The sequence below is a fragment of the Erpetoichthys calabaricus genome, chromosome 2, assembly GCF_900747795.2.
Source record: "Erpetoichthys calabaricus chromosome 2, fErpCal1.3, whole genome shotgun sequence".
NCBI classification, from domain to species: domain Eukaryota; kingdom Metazoa; phylum Chordata; class Cladistia; order Polypteriformes; family Polypteridae; genus Erpetoichthys; species Erpetoichthys calabaricus.
Window position 1 is genome coordinate 112,805,176 of NC_041395.2, and position 22,850 is coordinate 112,828,025.

Sequence of the window (22,850 nt, forward strand, 5' to 3'; positions counted from 1 at the left end):
ATACATATGTTATAGCTCAAACCTGATTTTAGGACAAACTAGTTTAGGCTAGGCCAATCCAGCTTCTCTGAAGCATGATAGAATGAATCGGTTTGGCCTGGGACTGTAGGCCAAACTAGTTTAGACAAGGACAAATAAATATACACACAATTTCCTTTTATAATAAATTGTCATTCGCAATAAAATTACAAATTAACCAATGTATAGATTCAATTTCCATTCCTATTTATTCAAAAACTATCAGACCAAGCATGTTACAGTTACCACATTTATTGCAGTAAAGGTTGTTGTTTGGAAAACTACCAAAATTGTAAACGAATGTTGCCGAATTTGCACTTCAAAGCCCTTGATTTTAGCCAGAGTTCAAAAATAGCTCCTTGGGCACGACCATAGTAAAAGCGCAGACAGCTTGAAAGTGCTTGATGCAGCATGTCACCATCCTCATGAAATTCTAAGACTGCTAGCGCTAGAGGTGCGCTCTCTCTAGGTGACATTACCATTTAAAAGGGAGACTTGTATAGTGACTGATAAAGACTGGAGATGGAGTTTGAGGAAGTGCTGAGCAAAAGAAGAGAGAGAGATTAAGTGATCAGGAAGTAAGTTGATATTGTATTACCTGGCATGTTGTGCTCATACAGTACAGTATACTCCCAGTAGTATACAGCTTATTAAAGGAATTTGAGTCATGTAGAATGGGATCAGACATTACCATAGGCACCTACAAGTAAAAGTCAGTTAAGGAGACATACAGTGGTGTGAAAAACTATTTGCCCCCTTCCTGATTTCTTATTCTTTTGCATGTTTGTCACACAAAATGTTTCTGATCATCAAACACATTTAACCATTAGTCAAATATAACACAAGTAAACACAAAATGCTGTTTTTAAATGATGGTGTTTATTATTTAGGGAGAAAAAAAATCCAAACCTACGGCCCTGTGTGAAAAAGTAATTGCCCCCTTGTTAAAAAATAACCTAACTGTGGTGTATCATACCTGAGTTCAATTTCCGTAGCCACCCCCAGGCCTGATTACTGCCACACCTGTTTCAATCAAGAAATCACTTAAATAGGAGCTGCCTGACACAGAGAAGTAGACCAAAAGCACCTCAAAAGCTAGACATCATGCCAAGATCCAAAGAAATTCAGGAACAAATGAGAACAGAAGTAATTGAGATCTATCAGTCTGGTAAAGGTTATAAAGCCATTTCTAAAGCTTTGGGACTCCAGCGAACCACAGTGAGAGCCATTATCCACAAATGGCAAAAACATGGAACAGTGGTGAACCTTCCCAGGAGTGGCCGGCCGACCAAAATTACCCCAAGAGCGCAGAGACGACTCATCCGAGAGGTCACAAAAGACCCCAGGACAACGTCTAAAGAACTGCAGGCCTCACTTGCCTCAATTAAGGTCAGTGTTCACGACTCCACCATAAGAAAGAGACTGGGCAAAAACGGCCTGCATGGCAGATTTCCAAGACGCAAACCACTGTTAAGCAAAAAGAACATTAGGGCTCGTCTCAATTTTGCTAAGAAACATCTCAATGATTGCCAAGACTTTTGGGAAAATACCTTGTGGACTGATGAGTCAAAAGTTGAACTTTTTGGAAGGCAAATGTCCCGTTACATCTGGCGTAAAAGGAACACAGCATTTCAGAAAAAGAACATCATACCAACAGTAAAATATGGTGGTGGTAGTGTGATGGTCTGGGGTTGTTTTGCTGCTTCAGGACCTGGAAGGCTTGCTGTGATAGATGGAACCATGAATTCTACTGTCTACCAAAAAATCCTGAAGGAGAATGTCCGGCCATCTGTTCGTCAACTCAAGCTGAAGCGATCTTGGGTGCTGCAACAGGACAATGACCCAAAACACACTAGCAAATCCACCTCTGAATGGCTGAAGAAAAACAAAATGAAGACTTTGGAGTGGCCTAGTCAAAGTCCTGACCTGAATCCAATTGAGATGCTATGGCATGGCCTTAAAAAGGCGGTTCATGCTAGAAAACCCTCAAATAAAGCTGAATTACAACAATTTTGCAAAGATGAGTGGGCCAAAATTCCTCCAGAGCGCTGTAAAAGACTCATTGCAAGTTATTGCAAACGCTTGATTGCAGTTATTGCTGCTAAGGGTGGCCCAACCAGTTATTAGGTTCAGGGGCAATTACTTTTTCACACAGGGCCATGTAGGTTTGGATTTTTTTTCTCCCTAAATAATAAAAACCATCATTTAAAAACTGCATTTTGTGTTTACTTGTGTTATATTTGACTAATGGTTAAATGTGTTTGATGATCAGAAACATTTTGTGTGACAAACATGCAAAAGAATAAGAAATCAGGAAGGGGGCAAATAGTTTTTCACATATGCATATGGATATCATGTTGTTCAGCTAATTAAGTTTTAATTTGTTCTTGGTAATTAATCCTTTTGGCTCATTATGAATCTTCATATGCCCAAGCACAGCAAATGAAACACTACAGATAATGTCTGTGGTGGCATGTTTTAGGCTCATTTCTCATGGACCCATGTACATTTAATAGTGTGAATATCAGACAGCAACCTGGCAGTTATAAATAAGCAGTTTTGAATGTACAGTGTATAATGGACCAACTTAAGTGAGTGATTACAAGTCACATTTTTAATCACTTAACTCATGCTTGTGGATCATTGGTGGTCCATGGTCCTTTTTAGCTAAAATTAGCCAGCCTATTAACCATCTACAGTAACCCATTCATAAATCATCATCTAAGATGGTTCCTGGCTGGCAGATTGACCTGTTTGTTACAGGATTTGTTTTGGTCAGATTCTCATTTTTTATGCTTGCAGTAGGTTTCACAGTAGTCAGTAATACAATGAGGCGGTCCACTTTACCAAGAGGAATTAGTCAGTCAGCCCACAAAATCTGGAGAGGAAAAAGCAGCTTAAAAAAAGCATACTCCCACATGGAATTAGAGTGTCAAAGCTCATTTTTAGGGTGATAGTGCAGTAACACATTTTAAATTATTGTTTTTTTTTTTTGTTTTTTTTGAAGGTTCTTGAAGCTCCTCCGCATCGAAAGGAGTCAGATGAGGTGGCTCAGGCATCTGATCAGGATGCCTCCTGGACGCCTCCCTGGTGAGGTGTTCCGGTCACGTCTAACCGGGAGGAGGCCCAGGGGAAGACCCTGGACACGCTGGAGGGACTATGTCTCTCGGCTGGCCTGGGAACACCTTGGGATTCCCCCGGAAGAGCTAGAAGAAGTGGCCGGGGAGAGGGAAGTCTGGGCATCTCTGCTCAAGCTGCTGCCCCCGCGACCCAACCTCGGATAAGCGGAAGAGAATGGATGGATGGATGGATGGATGAAGGAAACAGTTTTTAAAAAGAGGTCCTAAATGTGTCAAATGAGCAGTTGCTCATGGAGTCCCGAATGAGGCACATTACCTGCATTGTGAGAGAGTGTCAGTTATGGCACTACCATATGGTGCGATTCCCCGAGGGTGATCCAGATTGCAGGACCCAAGCGGCTAGAACAGGCCAAGGGGACACCAACGCAACATCTGCTGTGGCAGATAGATGGTCATTTGTGGAGAAAATGGGACTAGACCATGTGTCTGCCTGGAGGGATGCCAATCGGGATCCCGAGGTATTTGTTGTGTGGTAGGGGTGGCAAAGGGTTGTACCAGTGCATGCTCCACAACCTGACCGGACCTTAAGTGAGAAGGGGAGAGGATGGAAGGTTATACTTCTAAATCAAGCAAAATGACAAAGCCTATTAAGGCTGATGTTCACAAGACCACATACAGACCAGAAACTGGATTGTATAGAAAACAGGAAACAGACGGGGGAAAAAATGAAAAGCAGGTGCAAGGGAAGTGGAAAGAACAGTAAACTTCCACATGTCTTAAGGACTCACATCAGCTTGATACAAAAAACAAAAAGTGACAGAACCTGAACTGCAGCATCCAGAACATTCCAAACATGGTCATCAGTTATGTCACCAAGCGTGCTAATGCCCTGATGAGCCTTGAGCTGGTCGGAAGAAGGGTAGAAATAGGGGGGGACAGATGTGAGTGCACCAACATGTGCCGGTTTACCTAGCTCGCTTCAACTAAAATACATTACAAAATATGACCCTAATAGGATCCTCAATACAAGATTGGGAAAACAGGACCAGTTTTTTTTTAATTAAAATTACTACCTACAGCATCACTTACATTAGCATGTGTTTCAGCACACTACACTTCTGAAAATAAGTTCAAACATACGTAAGTAGAGGCTACACGATAAGTAACAGAAGTAAATACAAGAACATGCTACCCTGCAGCATCACTAAAAGCCACATATTTTGTTTTTTGCATCCCCTTCTCTCCCATCATACAGAGCCCTTGAAGCATTAAATGATTTAAACCAAATCTTTAAATTTAAATATTAAATAAAAAAATCACTAAATTCTAAGTAAGTTAGCACAGTAATCAGCACTTCCGACTTGTGCTCCAAACAGACATGGTTTGAACCATGGCCTGGTCCCTGCCAAGACACATTTTACATGTTCTAAAGATGTGTGCACAATTCACACAACTCCCTGTGTTCCTTGGATTAATTAAGTATAGAAAATGAACTTGACAATTTTCCTCTGTGAACTTCTGTCACCAACACGATGGTCAAACCTCAGGTCTCACCTGTCTTGTACTCCATTATTATCGTACTGTTTGTTGCCACTCTTGGTACTTTAAATTATTCCACTAAAGCTTCACAATCAAATGAATGCTATTAAATGAACATGGTCTGCCAAATCAACAAACTATCTGCAAAATGTACAATGAAACTTGGACTTGAACAACCCCTTCACCGGAGGCCTGCTAGTATAATTGATTACTCATGAAGAAAGTGGCATAATAACATGTCAGAAGAGCTTTGAAAACCATTTCTGGAATGTACCACTGCTCTGGCTAAAGGCCCAGGCCTCTCTTTCCACCCTGTTTCACAGACAGGTCTGAAAGCATTTGTAGTCAGTGGCTGTCTTTGTTCCACAAGTCAGCTGATTAGATCAAAATGTAATAATTTAAATTGTAACATCATCATCTTAAGTACAGCCTCCAATGAGAGATGTTTGTTCCCACTTTAGTGAGAGTATTATTATGTATGAGGCCTTCTTGTTCCAATTTATAAACACTGTAATAACAATCAAGTTAACCTTTTGTGGTCACTGTGTCTTATCCTCCATCAAGGCATAAACAGTGTCAGTTGATTTTGGTGTGCTTTTCAAGCAAATTAAATTGCTGAGCTTAAGAGGACTTTTTCCACTATCAGACAGACAGACAGACAATTAATCCCCAAGGGGAAATTCACAATGGGCTCACACATGGAAAAATTACTATTCTCATAGCTATTTTAACTTTACCAAAGAATCCAAGAATAATATATTATCATTCCTAACAGCAATCCAAAAAGTAACTAAAGCAAGTCAAAGAAAACCAAAGGCAAGACACATTTACAGCAATAGAATTTCAACATTGCCATCTTCAGTCAGGTGTTCAAACTTTCAGTGTTCCCACATGCTTGACGTACTTCTACACAACACCATTTATGCTTTTACCAAATATGCAAGTGAAAGCACTGCTTCATAGAGGTTTCTCCTGCTCTGCTTTGCAGTGTCTTTGAAGCTATATTAGTACTGACTTTTCATAAGGCGGTTTGAAAAATAAAAGTCTACAATGATATTTTTTTCACCCAAACATAGACACACGAGTGTTTTTTGATTGAACGATGTCAAACAATACAAATCAATTACCAAATGATTAGGCCTTAAACGCAAAACAATCACAAATATTACTTTTCGATCATATTCTGCAATAATATTCTTGATTAAAAGTGGAGAGGCAAACCTAGTGCTATGGGCCTCAGATGCAAAGAATTGTTATACCTGTCCTGCATTCATGTATCAGTGATATGCAAGAAATACACAAAGCATTTCAGCACCTTATAGGCTTAACCTTAAATTTAACTTGGGCAAATTTGTAAGAATTAAATTTACAAAATATCACTTCTATTCAGATTGCTACTCTCCTTTATGGACTCATTTTACTACATATTGTATCTTATGAAAGTGCGATACCTAAATTAATTAAGATGTAAAGAAAGACACACTGATAGGCATGTATCCTTTATCACATTTTTAGCCTTTATAAAGGCTAAATTTATAAATATTAGATTTTTAAAACTAACACTTGCAGGTTGCTTTCGATGCATTTTCAACAGGTCTTTGGTTGATGTGCTGGCAATAATTTTATGATTCACTGGAATAGAAACCATGTTAAAAACTGTAAACAAATTTCTATAAGGAAGTTAAATATTTGAGCTGTGCAGCTACAGCCTGTTAAGTTTTTTTTAACTAAACATGAACAACACACTACTTCATTCGAGTCATGAGATATAGACTAGTTAAAACCAACAGAGGTAAAACAAAAGTTACAACCTTGGTAGTTAAAATGTGCACTCCATCTATGCTTATAACTCTATGGTTCTGCAAGACAGCTTCTCACTTTAAAAAATAATAAACTGCATGATCAAAGCAGATAGGTAAAATAAACAAGATGTATGAAAAGCCAATCTTATAAATACCATTATTAGAAACATTTTTTAATGAAAAATACAGCAATGCACAGTAGTGCTGAGCATCAATCCTGAAAGCAGTAATAGTGGCATCTGTGAGGAAAATAGTCAAATGTTTTTCCTGTGTTCCACTCAGCTTAAATTTGAGGAATTGCATGACTAAAAATATGCTTAATGAAAAATGCTTGGCTTGTTGAAGATAAATCTATGTAATTATTTAAATATCAAGATTTCGAGTGTTAATCTCAGCTGAGTAACTAGGTCATTGGAACAGCAAAGGTAAAAACACTTCTGTCACTTTTAAATCCTGAGCAATTCATGAGCATGTTTTGACAGTTGCTGGTTGTCTTTTCTCCTTAACTCATGCTTTATTTATGGAAACATCTAGTTAAACTTTATAATTTCAATCAAGTACAAAGGAAGCTACAAACTGAAAAATCTGCTGAGTATATAAAATACATATCTTAAACATATAGGTTGATCTGATTATCAGTAATCTCTTAAATGCAGACTAAACTGAAACTAAAAATACTATAAATTCAGAGTTGTGTGGCTATTTTTGAAGAGCATTTGTTTTGATATACTTCAAAATTTTGAAAATGACACAGTAGTTATTTATCTCTTGAATGTGTCAGATGTGTGTACTGCCAAACAGCATCCTTCTCATAACAACATCCCTGAATGACATGGGTCTACTACACAACTGACATTCTGTGCAGAATATTTTGTTTTGCCAGTCATTATACACAGGGCTCCGGAAAAGCATTTGCCTGTCTGATTTTCTGTCTCAACACCTTTGTTTTTAATAGTAGAGAAAATCTTATAAAATTTCCAGCCAAACATTAATATTTCATGAAATCATGTGCTGCTTTCAAGTATGGAACAAGTAACCTTACTCCAGACATGCAGTAAGTTACTGAAAAGCTATGTCAATGTATATCTCCCAAGAGAAAACTGGAAACTTTAAAAGAAAGTCAGACACACAGCTGATAAAGGCTAAAAAGCTGAAATATATGTCTTGACATTCTTTTTTAATTGAATGGTGGAAACAACTTATTTATTCCTTCCCAGCAACTAGGCCTCTGGTGAATAAAATGTTCTTTGGACTCATCAGTCCAAAATAACTTGATTTGAGTAAACATTCCAATTACCGATCAGTGGTTTCCACAATGCTTCTCTGCAAAGAATCCTACACATTGGCCCTGCATCCTTCTTATGGTGCTCTTGTCAACAACTGGATTTATCTGAAGTGAGAGAAGCTTGAAGACCAATACACACTGGCCAAGGGTTTCCTGTGATTTTATGGAAACTTTACACTTAGCCTTCAAAAGATTTTGTCAAAACAGCATCTCGAGGAAGACTTCCCACCATTTCAAATTTTCTGCATTTATGTAATGAATTTTGCTGAGCCAAGGTGAAACCTCAGACCTTACAAATGGTTTCAACAGCTCCCAATTTCCCAAAACCAACCAACCAATCTGGAGGTTTCAGCCCTTTGTTTGAATTACGGTATGATATGCCTCAAGAATCAGTGACCCAACAATGTCACTCTGACAGTGTTGGTGAAAATGTCTACTTAGCACAGAGTATGCTTAAAATAAAGCAGTACTCACTATTAAACAAACCATCCTTGTAACTAGAAATGCTTTTAATACACAACCTTGCAAAAAAAAAAAAAAAAAAGAATCGAACTTTGCTGTATTTTTTCCAAATGACTCTACAATACTATTCCATTCCACAAGCACAGTTTATTCAAACATATGGTGAAAAGGATATAATAAAATTATCAGTTAGGGTACAGATGTTGAACCATACATATTTTCAACACAGATAGAACGTTGGCCGCTTTAAGAAAGAATGTATGTTCAGGATTAATCGATTAGTGTGTGGATATATGAAGTGATTCTCTGTATTAATGGGTGTTAGCCTTCATGGTTAGGGGGTTTAAAACAATAGATCCATTCTAGAACTGTGCCAGGGGCATGCAGGAAAAGGAAGCAGTAAAGTAAAACTGTCTTTAAAAGCTGTCATAAATTCTGGATTATATTGGATGTTAAATAATGTGGGATTCAATTTAAGGAATGCTAGATCCATGAGGTGGTATGCCTCCCCGATGTACCACAATGCCACGCCGTAAGTTATATAATAGTTACAACAGAAAATATGACCTGCAGAACAAACTTTGTGTTCCAATATCTCTGTATATTTGATTTAATTATCTGGAAAAAAAGAACACAAGGTAGTAAGATTAATCCATTTTAATTGAAATACTGCAGTTAATTTTATTAAGTCAGAAAAATAAATCCGGCAAGTCACCAATAGCTAATCCTTAGGTGGCCATTCAGAAAATGAAACCTCACATTGGTTTAATGTGCCACACCAAACTGACAGCCACACTAGACTTCTACTCATAACTCCAATCCACACCTCTAATTTATTATTCCAGCAAAATGCTCTTAAAAACAAATAGAGGAAGTTTTCAGATCTTGAAACAAATATTATGCGTGAGTCACACCCATGCACACAGGTATAATTTTGGTGCTACACTCATGGTGACTCAAACTGGAAAACATACAAACAACTGTCTCTGTATCCCACACTATACGCAGGAGATGGATGTTTGTGTGTACAGATCATTTGGCAAAGTGGTTGTTCTCAACTGACACGTACTATATTTTTGTTTACCTTGAATCACAAACGAATTTTCAGAAATAATGTTGCTTTGATTTTGAGAAGGTCCTCTTTAAAGTACAGTAATCCAGATTGGAGGGTAAGCAAAAAACACATTAGAACAGCAATCATCTACAGCACAAACAATCAATTAGCTTACTACACATTTGATTACCGGTAAATTCAGAATGGCCCCTGAAACTTACTACTTACACAAGTGCCACAAAATGTGCTGCTTCCAAGTTTGAACTACAAGAGTATTCCTGCAAAGCAAGTCCAAAAGCTGTGGAGTTATTTTTAACAGCACTATAGCCATATCATTACAAAAATGCCTTGATGGGAGCAAAGATGCAATATTAGATCATGTACAAACCAAGTCTGCTACCTGATCCTACCCCACCTACCACAATTAAGAAATATCTTCAAACATTTTCATTTCATCCCACCTACATCAGTTGAGTTTACTTTTTTTAATGGTGTTCCTGCTGAAAGTAGTCAACACCATTCAGTTTTGTGCGTCTTATTGCCTTAAGCACTCTTTCCATAAAGCCCCTTCTTTGGGTAAGTCCATTTGTGTGTAGCCATGCTGATGCTATTTTTACTGTGCCATTTCTGGAATCATACTTTAAATGATTTGCTGTGCATTATCAGCTCATTTTCAGTTTTGAAAAAGTGTTAGTTTGTGTTTAGATCCATGTGTTTTTTTTTTGCATATATTTCAATCATTTCATGCTTAACTTTCAATAATCTTGTATTTCTCAGAGCAATGTGTGATCGACCCAGCAAAACCAGTATGCTAGATTGTTAAATATAATAATGTGGCTGCATTTTATCCCTATCACTACAGGCCGGATGAGAACAGGCTGCTTTTATACTGGCAAACCTACAAATGTTTTGAAGGACATAATTGATAATGTTAACTGCCACTTGTAATTGCTTTAAAAGGAGTGTTCATCCATCCATCCATTTTCCAACCCGCTGAATCCGAACACAGGGTCACGGGGGTCTGCTGGAGCCAATCCCAGCCAACACAGGGCACAAGGCAGGGACCAATCCCGGGCAGGGTGCCAACCCACCGCAGGACACACACAAACACACCCACACACCAAGCACACACTAGGGCCAATTTAGAATCACCAATCCACCTAACCTACATGTCTTTGGAATGTGGGAGGAAACCGGAGCGCCCGGAGTAAACCCACGCAGACACGGGGAGAACATGCAAACTCCACGCAGGGAGGACCCGGGAATCGAACCCAGGTCCCCAGATCTCCCAACTGCGAGGCAGCAGCGCTACCCACTGTGCCATCGTGCTGCCCTAAAAGGAGTGTTGTCTATGTTAATTTAAGAGTTACATCAAGTTTAATATTGGAAGAAAACAAAGAAGACTAAACACAGAATAATAATATAAAGAAAAGAAAAACAAATTTTAAACAACAATTGACTGAGAAAATAGCACAAGAAACCAAACAGAATTCTCAGTGTTACTATTAGGACTCGTAGTTAAATGTTCCTGTGTGAGCCTTGTCACTGCATGTCCATGTGTTACTATTTGTCTGGACTCTTCTTTAGAACATTACAAACACTTAAACAGGCCCGTCAGCCCAGTAAAGCTTGCCAATACGCTTCACTTACTTTCTCCAAAATCACAAGTTTTACATTTTTTATATGCTTTATACTAATACATTTAATTTTTTTAAAAATGTGCTAAAATGCAAAGTCTTTTAACCAGAGAACACAACTCTTTAATTATAAAAAAAAAAATGGCAACCGAGTAGTCCAAGTGGCCATGTATAAAAAACAAATTTAGTGGCAACATATGTTGTAGAATAAGTCCTATGGTGTTTAACTTATTGAACATAATTTATCATGTAGTGCTGATGCTTTGTGGTGCTTAATACTTTTAACCAATGACATTCACTCTGTTGTACTCATTATTCAGGTTATTCCATTTTTCTCTACCATGCTTTGCAGCGTATTCTATTTAACCAGGCCTAACAGCTAGAAAGCCACATGGCTAAGGACTAATGCATAGTTCTTTCAAACTCTTCTCCCATGGAAGAGCAATGAACTAGAATACAATAATAGTGGGAATATAACATTTTCACATCCTTCTGACAAACAGAATTTGTGGGCAAAGTAAAAATAATAAGTCATTTGTTTTTTATATGCCCTGCTTTTATAGATGATAAATATGTCTTAAATGTTTTATCTATTGGACAACTGACTGCCTCACAACATTTCCTTTATCACAGAGATCAGAAAGTGAGTGAAAGAAGAGAAAGTTCAGCACCTTTTGAACAGGATGCTACTTTTGGTATGGACCTACAGACAGAGGGACAAATCAATCAAGGCAATCAATCTAAACTAAGAACAGAAATAAAAGGCACTCCACTGTATAGCATCACTCAACAAATTACAATTACAGCAGGGTTTATGGAAATAAGTACACTTTTGAAATTGCTAAATTAAAAATATTGATTACATTCATCTCAAAAATAAAGAGTCTTTATAGAAAACAAAATTGATGTATGCCCCAATCCTAACAACTCTGCCTTCCCCACACTTGTCACGCACAGGATTCCACTCAGTAGTGCAATGGATGGGGGGGAGGGTGTGTGCTTCCTTTTTTTGAAAGCAACAAAGTTGTGACAGAGAAAAACGGAAAGGATGAGGCAACACTGGACTGCAGCACACATGCAACATCCTGTAGATTCAAAACAATAAATTAGAAACAAGAAATCACTTAAAAAGGAATTGCAAGAAAAATAATACACAGAAACAAATGCAAGAATATGACAGAATAAGAGAAGCAACTATTGAATTGTTATCCTTCACCACACAGAAAGGCAAGTAGACTTTAAAAGATTAGATTTGACACAGAAGCTAATCCTAACAGCAGCTTTACTCATTCATACGGTTAGATCAGATAACTACACTTGTATGCATTCTAATACATATACAATTTACACGAAACTTAATTATATAAAACTAAAATTCATAACATTGGGTCTGCTCTAATAAAGATTCAGATAGATTGTTTAGTGTTATAAGAAACCAGTATATTAACATCACGTTGTGGCTTCCATAAATATCGGAAAAAATTGGCAGTCAAAATGTAAAAGTAGTATGTTAAATTTAAAAATAGCATTTCACAAGACCAAAACTATAAACCCAAATGCACCACCGGACAAGTGCCCTCAGGAGAGGGACTGGAAGCCTGTGACAGAACATGTCACATGAAGGAGCTGCCAAGCCCTGCAGGCCAAATTCAGGTGCAATGCAGTTTGCATCAGCTGACTTGAAATAATCAGGCACTTATTTATGGGAATAATCAACAGAAAAGACTTATAGGAAGAAAAAAAAGGTAGTCAAAAGAAGTCACTGCTATTCACAACAAACAGCAACAAAATCACAAGAGGATGAAATCACTGACTAACAGAATATATTTAAACATAGAAATAATACATCGCATGCATAATGATGTGAATTTCCAATAAACAAAAAATGTGTAAAAGGCCTTTAGGAAATATTCATATACCAGAAATGTACCTAATTTCTGACTGTCACCTCTCATATTCAAAAGACACACAGGGTAGATAAACTAGTGACTCTTTTTGACCCCATACACATGGAGGTGCCCCATGATAGACTACGGTCTTTCCACTTTGGGTCCTACCTTGCACTTAATGCTGCCAAGATGGGCACTAGTTCCCTGTCACCTTTAACCAGATGTGTAGGAAAGAACATGGACAGTAGGAATTTACTGAGTGTAATGTTTTTAAAGGGAAAAATGGTTGCACAATTTTAGGTATTTATTTGTACCAGGCAGCAAATTAAAAATAATGAAAAAGAAAGAGGCAACTGAATTAAACATGCATTTTTTCACATTTTGTTAACTGTCAACTATTAAAAAGGTATCTAGCTAATTAACATGCATTAATATTTGAACAAGCATTAAAAAAATACAAAAAACTTAATGTATAATATGATTGTTTACAAAATCAAGGCATTGAAAGAGTTAGAGATCAAGGATTATGATTTGTTTTCCAATTACTTTTTTTCTTCTGAAAAAACAACCAGACTACTTCATTCTGCTTGCCAATTTTAGGACAAACTGCATCATACACCCAATTTAAACATTATTAAAATCATCCAAATTAAGTGTATCAAGCCAAGACATAATGCTGTATATTTTAGTTGGCACCATATTAACATGAAAGGACTAAGGTATACAAAGTCAAAAGACCATAAGTGAATGTACTTTAAGATGTTTCAAAGAAATATAAATGAAGTTTCACTTCTTAGGCACATCTTAATTACTGTACCTTTCTAAAACTACTCGTAATATTTATGAACTCCAGTGCAAGACCAACCAGATTTGTAATGAGGGAGCAAGAGAGATGGAGACACAAAGAATGAGGACATTATAACAGTTGCTTTGATCCAAACTAGATTAAGCAGGGTGAATTGTCATACTACTAAATATTTTCCACTTAGGAACACCAGACAGAAACAAGAAATGAACCCAGTGTAGTAACAACCAACCCACATACAGGCAGATCTGTCAAATATTCTAAAACACTTGGGGACATGGGTGTTCATGAAGACGTGTTTCACTATAAGCCAGTAACCAAAGTACTTAACATTGGGCATGAAGCTTCTTGTATTCTTGATTTTATTATTTTTGAAAGTAGTGTGAGAAAATGTTTGTGAACTACATCATTTCCATCATTTAAAACAACAAGAATAATTTAAATTGGGTGCCGAAACACTGTACATGCAGACAGACATGGTAGTAACATAAGACTGATAACAATAAAATGTGACATACCATAAACAATCAATCAAGATTTGTCAGGCATAACTTACAGTATAGTGCTAATATGATATCTGATTTTACTAAAGTGAAATAACTGTTGCCTTCCATTATAAAATGGGCAAAAGATGTCATACTTTAAAATCAGAAAAACAAAATTCATCATGAGGAATGTATTTTTTTTAATCTAACAGGTATATATCAAAGTTGACTTCACTTAATCAGACATACAGAACCATTGTTAAATATTTTGGTGTCATTTTAAACCTTCCTTCTTTGTTATCTAGATGGGTAGGGGTGAGGAGTACATTATCTAAAAAAAAATGTAGTAAAGTAAGCCAGTGCGGCACTCAAAAGGTAGTTTACTACATCCACTGAAGACACTCCCTTCAGGCACATGCATACAAGTCACACATGATGAATGCAACAAATGTAAACAATAAGTCAGACACAGAGACTGAAGTAGAAGAAAGTCCAAAACCTTATACCATGTCAACTTCACTTTCCTTTTTTTTTCATTTTTGTATTATAAATGAATGTCACAAACTAACTGATGAGTGCACATTACATCTGCAGAAAATCAACTTTTTTCTGATACTGCAGTTAAGAAACATCAATGAAAGATTTTTAAAGGGATATGACACTTTGTGGCAAACAGGTGGTACAGCTTTGGAACCAAATAAACTAAAAGAATGGAAAGGACAGCCTTTGTTCACATTTGGCACTGTTTGGTGCATCTAATCACCTGCAGTAGCCCTCGTTGTCTGCAATAGTTATTCATGTCTGTTATCATTGACTTTGTAGAACTGAAATGCATATTGATGCTAAACCTACTTGAAGCAGTGATACCACATCTGTTATGGAATTCTCATTAATTTCAACTGCAGTATTCATGGATTGTTCAAAGTACTTATTCAATTTTTTTTTTTTGAAAATGTCAGGTGTGGTTTTGAGCAACGCAGTGCCTATTCCTACTATCTCCTTGTTAATTTCTTTTCACTGCACCACATTGTCTTGTTTTGAATGACCATCAATGGAGACCTTTACTTTTTTCAGCAAAGTAACAACATCATATGCACAATCTAATAAAAGTAACTTATTAGATCCCAGCTCTGCTCATAACTTTCCCATATCAGGACTCATTTTTCTTTCAAAAGTTATTTTTTTATTTGCGTCTGATTGGAGAAATTAAAAATCAAAGTGGGGTCAGGGTGCATGTTGGATGGCGGAATATTGCGTGAACGTACTGTTGGTAAAAACAAGTATTTTTCCAGTTACACTTCTTTTTTCTTGTATACTAAGGCTTCCAGGCTGTGTACCCCCAGTCGTCCTGATGGAAGATCTGGACATGGGCCTTTCTGAACATAAAACATTGTAGTTTAAAGCCTTAAAGTCAGTAAAGATGTGTTAAAGATGAATAACTGCAGATCAGGAGAAGACAGATCTAAGAAGACTCCACAATGTTAAAGATCAGTGCCAGTCAACCTTATGAAGTTCTTCAGTACATGTTCAATTGAAGTCTCAATCTGGAAGATATGCTGCCTGGAGAGGTTTGTACTCAACCATGTACAAGTCCAGAAGGAAAGAGCAATGGACCCTTTGGAGTTGATCTATCAGTAATGTTTGAGTGTACACCACCATAACCTTCCGGGTATGAATGTTGGACTACCATCTGGATAGGGCAGCCAGCAATTTAAGGACTGTGCCTTTTACACTTCTCTAGTGCTGTTAACACTATAAAAGCATTACAGTTGAGAGCGAAGGCAGGATGTCAAAGAGCCTTAATCTTTTGGATGAGTGACTGCTATACAGGAAGACCACAGTTTGGAAGGCTACAAACTTGTGTATTACAATAAGTAGTTAGCAACACAGTGGCCACCTCACAGAACTGTTGTACTTCCATTACTGTTCACATTATACACATCGGACTTCAGACATTCTTGGACAATTCTGAAATTCTTGGACAATATGTAATCATTGACTACAAAAATGGCAGACAGAATCAGGTCAGCACAGGCCTGCTTTGGTAAGTGCTTGTTAAACCCTCTACAACTCACTATTAAAAAAGCTAAAAAGATGGTTGTGGATTCCAAGAGGAACAAGATTTCCCTGGCTCAAGTCTTAATCCAGGTAGTAGAAGTTAAAGGTTGGTTCAAGTATATAACTATGTGGTGGTGCAATTGGTCAGAATTCTACACTAGGCTACAAACATGGAAGCCAAATACATAAATAGCTAGAGATGCTTATTTTCTGAGTTATGTCCTGTGGCATGGGTAGAACATTTCTGCATATGTAAACTTATACAAAGTGGAATGTTAGGGCAGTAGAGAAAGATCACAGGATGCTAACAAACTTAAGTTAATCAGAAAGGTTGGCTCTCTTCTGTGGACTAGAAAAGTGTGTTGCCCCTGAATGAAAAGAGCAAAAAAATATTGTTGTAATGCTTTAAATATGTAACGGACTAGAAAAAAAATTTTCACCTGTAGAACAAAACAAAACGTCACATCCCTACTTCAAATGCAACAGTTTACAAGCTTACAATGTTTCTGTAATTTAAGAATAAGATACCTACTCAAAATTTCATTTGTTGGTCCTTGAAGTGTTTGTTTAAATTGGTTAAATTAGCCCCTTTAGTTGGTATTGTGGGATAGCAAATCTTACATACAGGCTTGCATGTATCTTATAATTTTTAACCTTCATTTGGCATAAAGCCCAAGTATTCCCAGACAGTACTCTCTGGCTGTCCTCTTTGTTAATTAAAGCATGTTGGTGAAAGCTCCTTGGAATGGGAGGAAAGGGGATTCAACTGGCCATGCCGATTGGTAGTCTATGAGACTCAATTGTCAAAAGCCACAGCGAACTGGAAGTGCATTTGTAATATAGGTTGTAGAATCCATACCATGAAAAATAAGTACTGAAACATTTTTTAAAATGTTACAATCAGTACTTGTCAATATTTCAATTCTCTTTACAACTATTTTACCTGTTTTGATTATATAGTTTGTAGTTTATCATCTGTCAACATGAACATCCTCTTAGAATTATTAAACTATTTATTTAATAAATTAAGCAGTAGTTGATGTCTATCACGTACCACAATTGTCCTGTAATTTTTGTTCTCTTCAAAGACGAAAAATGGAAAAAAGACTGCACCCTCTTTCATGGTAATTAACGCAGGATAATATAGAATGTCTTCTGTTAAACTGCTGTTTAGTCAGGCGTTCAAGATCCAAAGAGAGTAGCTGTGTCTAAAAATAAAAATAAACAACTGATATTTTGTTTCTACTGAGTACTTACTCATTAACAGATACAAACCTTTTAACAGCACTCGGCAGACACATTCTTCAGGGTCTACAGTCAAAAGGCTACTCCACACTACTATTTTCAAGATTTACATTAACAGGATGCAGCATTGAGACAGAGACAATTATGCTGCGTCTTCCTGTGGTCACTAGAAATCGTTATCATAACAGTGTGGCTATGGCTAAACTAAAGCCATGTCTGAAAATCCAATGACACCTAGCATGTTACAGTCTACCTCACTTGGACAAAGAGCAACAACACTGTATTTTTTGGATTTTTCCCCACCCAAACTTTAGCTTTCCAGTTGTCTCAATACTGTAAATCCTTCACTGCCAAATTACGGGTAAATTTACAGGTTTATTTTCACAGCTACAAAACGCTGAAATCAGGAAAAAAAGACAATATTTCTATCTTTTGTTATTTAAGAAACTCAAGTCACCCAAGATGGATTATTTCAAAACAAGGAGCTTAGCAGCATCTCAAATGGGTGACGCTGGACTTCTTTCATATTAAAATGCATCCTAAAAAGCAGGAGGAGAAAAAAAATAGCCTTATTTGCATCTCACATGTACTGTATGGTGTGACACAGCCCAGAAGTTCATCTCCAGTGGAAGTTACTATACATCACTGCAGCTTTTTTGCCTGAGGTCAGCTGTAAGTGAACTAAAAAAAACAAATGAATCCTCAAAAAATGAATCACACCAAAGTGGCAAAGTTAAATAAATAATAAAAAAATTACAAACATTAACATAGAAAAAAAACAAGCATTTCAAGTTAAAGTCCAGACTTTAACAAGCGTGAACTTTATACACATGAGGAAAAACAAGTATTTCTAAACAGATGAAGGTAAAATACCAGCACCAGCAAAGAAAACAAGGTTGAATCATCAGTCAGCCTGAATTTTGATGAAACAAAATTCTTTAGCACAGACCATTAGTCCCAATGCCAAGCATTTGTTGGCTTGTGATTTTTTTCAAATTCATTAGCTAGGAGCAAATTGCATGACTGCAGTACAAACAGACCTATAAATATACATTTTCCAGTCTCACATGGAGAGTCATTGAAGTGACTCGCCCATCTAATAGAGATGCCATTAAAAACTGCTGAGGATTCTATTAGTGAAATTGTCTTCTGATAGCTGACATCATAAAGGCTATTTTGGAGAACAGCCTGCTAGCTAAACTGCTTTCAGTGGTTTATGGTCACATGCTAGTGGCAAGATAGATACACCAACAAAAAAAAAAAACTAAACACAAACATAAGTACAGCACACAATTGCAGCTTCTAGACTTCCATTGTCTTTCCCCAGGGATCCTGCTATAGAGCAAAGGAAGGGATTCAGTCCTCACCACTGTGAGCACTGAGTGTATTGTAAAGGTGGAAAACAATGGTCATGTAAAATTTGGCCAGCTCTGGTTAATCTGGCAGTGTTCTCAAATGAACAAGCATACTATACAAAACATTAGACCTAGCATCTCCTCATACTCTTACAGAGCAGAGGCAGGCATATTCAGCTACATACAGTATATATTTCAACATTAAAACTCAACGAGTACATATTTTTTTTTTTTTTTTTTTTAAATGAGCTCTTCTGTGTTGCACAGCTTACTGTTAACCCTGTGAATTTCACAATAACTCCAGACATGTTCGGGTTTTGTGCTTAAGCAACATACCGTGGCCCCACCCATTAAACCTAACTGACAGCAGTACAATACATGTCTAAGATGGATGCAGGAGCTCATGTTAGCTTGCCTTTTCACCCTACAATTTCAGGCATCGCTGACATTAATACATACACTTCTGGGAGTTTAGCAATCATCTACTTGTCTTACAGTTGCACACAAGGGTGAAAAGAGCTCCTGCCACTTACTTGCACTAGGAATGAAGTATCTAGGAATTAGTAAACAAGGAAATGATGCAAAATGCAACAGGATTGATAAAATTGTTGTAGCTTCATTAACCCTTCTGAAAATGGCAGCCCATAACTAAACTTACTCACATATAAAGAGTTCTGTTCTTCTAGAGCAATCCAGTTGTGGGAAACCAGAGCACACTATAGGATGTTGACCTGAGCAAGGAGGCAACACCTAGAAAATGGGGTTGTGTGCAAACGATAAATGAAAAGACATGAGGTTCTTAGTGACAGATCAAACTTTTAGTTTAAAAAAAAAATATCACAAAGAATTTCCTGACTCATGGAGGTTACTTTGTCTGCCAATCCATTTTTGTTACCAACACAAATAAACCAGTTGGGGACTAATCTAAAAAAGCACATAACGTAGGTCTACAAATGCAGGAGCTATAAAAGGAAGCAACTTTCAGAGTTTCCAACCACCACAAATGATGACTCTAAGCAGAGACATTACTTTTGGCAGCTGGATGGGGTAAGCATTACTTCTATTTATGTAACAATCTCCATAAGTGTTTACTGAGGAACACAGTAGCAAAATTGAATAAGGTGGAGCACCATTTTCTGCCAAAAGTAGTTTTGTTCTATTCTGTTGACGCATGCGTTTCAGTCTTTCATTTCATATCTTTACCTACTCATAGAGATTTTATGGAATGTTTCATATTAAGGGATGCCAAGCAAAAGTCAAAAAAGGTTCATGTTAGGAAAATATGTCTAACTCACTGGTGCCAGCTGTGGTTACTACAAGTGAGATAAGAGTGCACGCGCTAGCTCACTACACCATATTGAGAAGATGCATTTTGGTGACTCCCCATGAAAATTAAAAAAGAATATCTTTAGTGCATAAGCAAATAAAACCAGTGAAGGGGAACAGCAGATGTAGGCAGCCTACTCAGTTGTCACTCATCATAATATGGCAAGTATTCATGTGTGGGACATGGGAGCTCAGCAATGTTTTCTCATGAACAGAGGAAATGTCTCTTGATATATACTATATATGCTATTTTCACTGAGCATGAGCAGAAAAGGGAGAGGAGCCACTGAGGCCCACTAACTTTGACTGATGTTTCAATTAGCATCAGGACCTAAACAAGAACAGTAAAGAACGCATAGTTACTGGTAGACTCATTAAGGATCAAGCGACTGATATGTTACACACATTATTGATATTGAGCATTGTCAGCTTTTTATTTTTTCACAGCATTGTTTTACACTGTGCGGTATACTTTCTCATTAAAGTGTGAATGTTTCTTTTAATACTATAGCCAGCCAAAAATACAAAACATGCTTGCATTCATCTGCAGTCCAGAGCACTACTGACTCCATTTTACCCAAAATGGTCAGTCCTTGGGCCAACAGTCTTTCAATTTTGATATTAATGAACAGTTTCTGTTGGAGTCAGTAAATTTCTAATATGCACAGAGAGTAAGGATTTGGAGTGGTAAAGAATAAGGTGGCAGCAAAAAACATTGAAAAAGACACTATTCAAAACTAGGAGAACACAGGAAGGGCAGGTTAATGTAAACATGTGCAAAGTACTACATATAGACAAAAAGAAAATTAAATTATAAATACAAGATAGGCAATGTTCATTTATAGGAGGCAAAGTGTGGAAAAAAATCAAATATTAGGTTATATTGTACAAACTTCTAAATATACCCTGTAAATACACAAGATAGCAAGCTGCCAAATAATAAAGGGGGCAGCAACAAAGGAAGCTTTGCAAAAATAAGTATCCAGAGAATAAAAGTCATATTCTGGGCCAAGGGGAGAAAAAAATCATTCAGTCTTGAAACCTAGAGGTATATGGGGACTTAATCCTTATCTTTCAGACTCTCAAGAAAGTATCTGAATGAGATATTGCGGGACTAATTATATATTAATTAACTAAGTAAGTAGGAACTAAATGGACTCTATTTGTCAGACTTTTTAGTTTCTATTTTTCAAAAAAGTATTTTATTTAAAAAAAAAACACACACACACAATATCAACACATCTGCATGCATTTATAAGGCTCACTGCAAAAACCAGAAGATGAAATTTCCCCCAAGCAGAGGAGGAGCAAATCATTACCCTACCTGTTGCCAACTCTGTGGCAACAGTGAGATTATCTACGCCATTATATTTATTTCAATTATTCTCCAATACACTTTTCAAATATCCACAAATCAATGTGGCACTAAAGAATGAGCAATATACATTTAAAGCAAGTGGGACTGAATGACCAACTTGTTCTGAATATTACCTTCAAGATGTAAGTAAAAGCCTTTTTCATCAGCTTTCTAAACTGTTTTCACAATACAGTAGTAGGAATTAACAAAAAGACTTTTTTTTAACTGACACAGCTTTTGAGATTTGTAGAAGCTTTGTGTATCAGTGAACGGTTAATCAAAATGACTATTTATGCATAATAATTTGGAAACAATTTAAATTAGGTTGAATGATAATACATTTAAACATTTATTCTGCAAATACACTGTGTATATCCAAAAATACAGCATGGGCCAATTTTAATGTTGATTCTGTAATTTTGTAAAGACATGGAGCTATTAGGTACATGCAAATATATTACGTATATTCTAAAAGTACTAAACACATCCATAAAAGAGACTTCTCAGCTATGATGGATTGTGGACTATACAGTGGGACAAAGAAAGTATTAAGGCAATGGTCTTATCAAGAAGATAGCCACATGCTAAACAGACATGAAGGCAATACATTGCTCTACATTCAAACTAAATGATTTCATACATAAAACACATAACTTTCAGCTTCCATGAAGAACTAAAGTAAGAACAATCAACGTTAACTAGCAATATTCTCATGAGTGCTGATGAGGTGTTTTAACTAACAACTAATGAAAATCTAAGCTAAAGAAGAAGCTATCAGACACTTCTAGAGTAACAAAATTTCAAACATGAGAATAAAAATGGTCACTAACAACCTAAAATACAGAAATGGGAACTGAAGTATATATAGTTATTGAAATCACACATCTCCCTCAAATTATTTTAAACACATCAAACTGGTAAACTGAATAATGGTGCAAGTAGTCATCATAAGCAATTAGAAGTTAAGTAGAACAATTACAATTTCATTTTACATAGTCTATCAATTTCATCTTGAGGTAGCTAGTTTTATTAACACTAGGTACCTTCAAATTAAAATTGCATTTTATGGACATTGAAAAAAAAAAAAAGTTTCCTAACTGACTGCAATTACACAGTGTCAACTGCTTAGGGGCATGCAGTGATAACAGTCTAACCCTTCAAAGAAATCATGAAGTGGTATTTCAATATCCATTTGCATTCTTGCACTACTCTTATTTAAATTAGTAATTTCATCAGGATCATGTGTGCTAGGAAAGGTAAACTTATTATTCACAGTACATAATGGAAACTTACTGTAAACATACAAGTCATTTCAATTGACTAGTCAGTCATAATAAGAGTCAATTTTCAGTATTATCCAAATTCCTTACAAATAAGACAATATTAATTTGTTTACTGTAGTTATCACTGCAGTAACAAAAAGTAGTAAAGAAAATATTTATCATATTTCCCT

The 22,850-nt window shown here is 36.6% G+C and overlaps 1 protein-coding gene across 2 annotated transcripts in view; it reads right to left on the reverse strand.

Moving 5' to 3' along the window:
• Positions 1-22,850, reverse strand: part of pik3cb (phosphatidylinositol-4,5-bisphosphate 3-kinase, catalytic subunit beta) — a 142,664-nt gene that overhangs the window by 115,124 nt on the left and 4,690 nt on the right. The window lies entirely within an intron of this gene.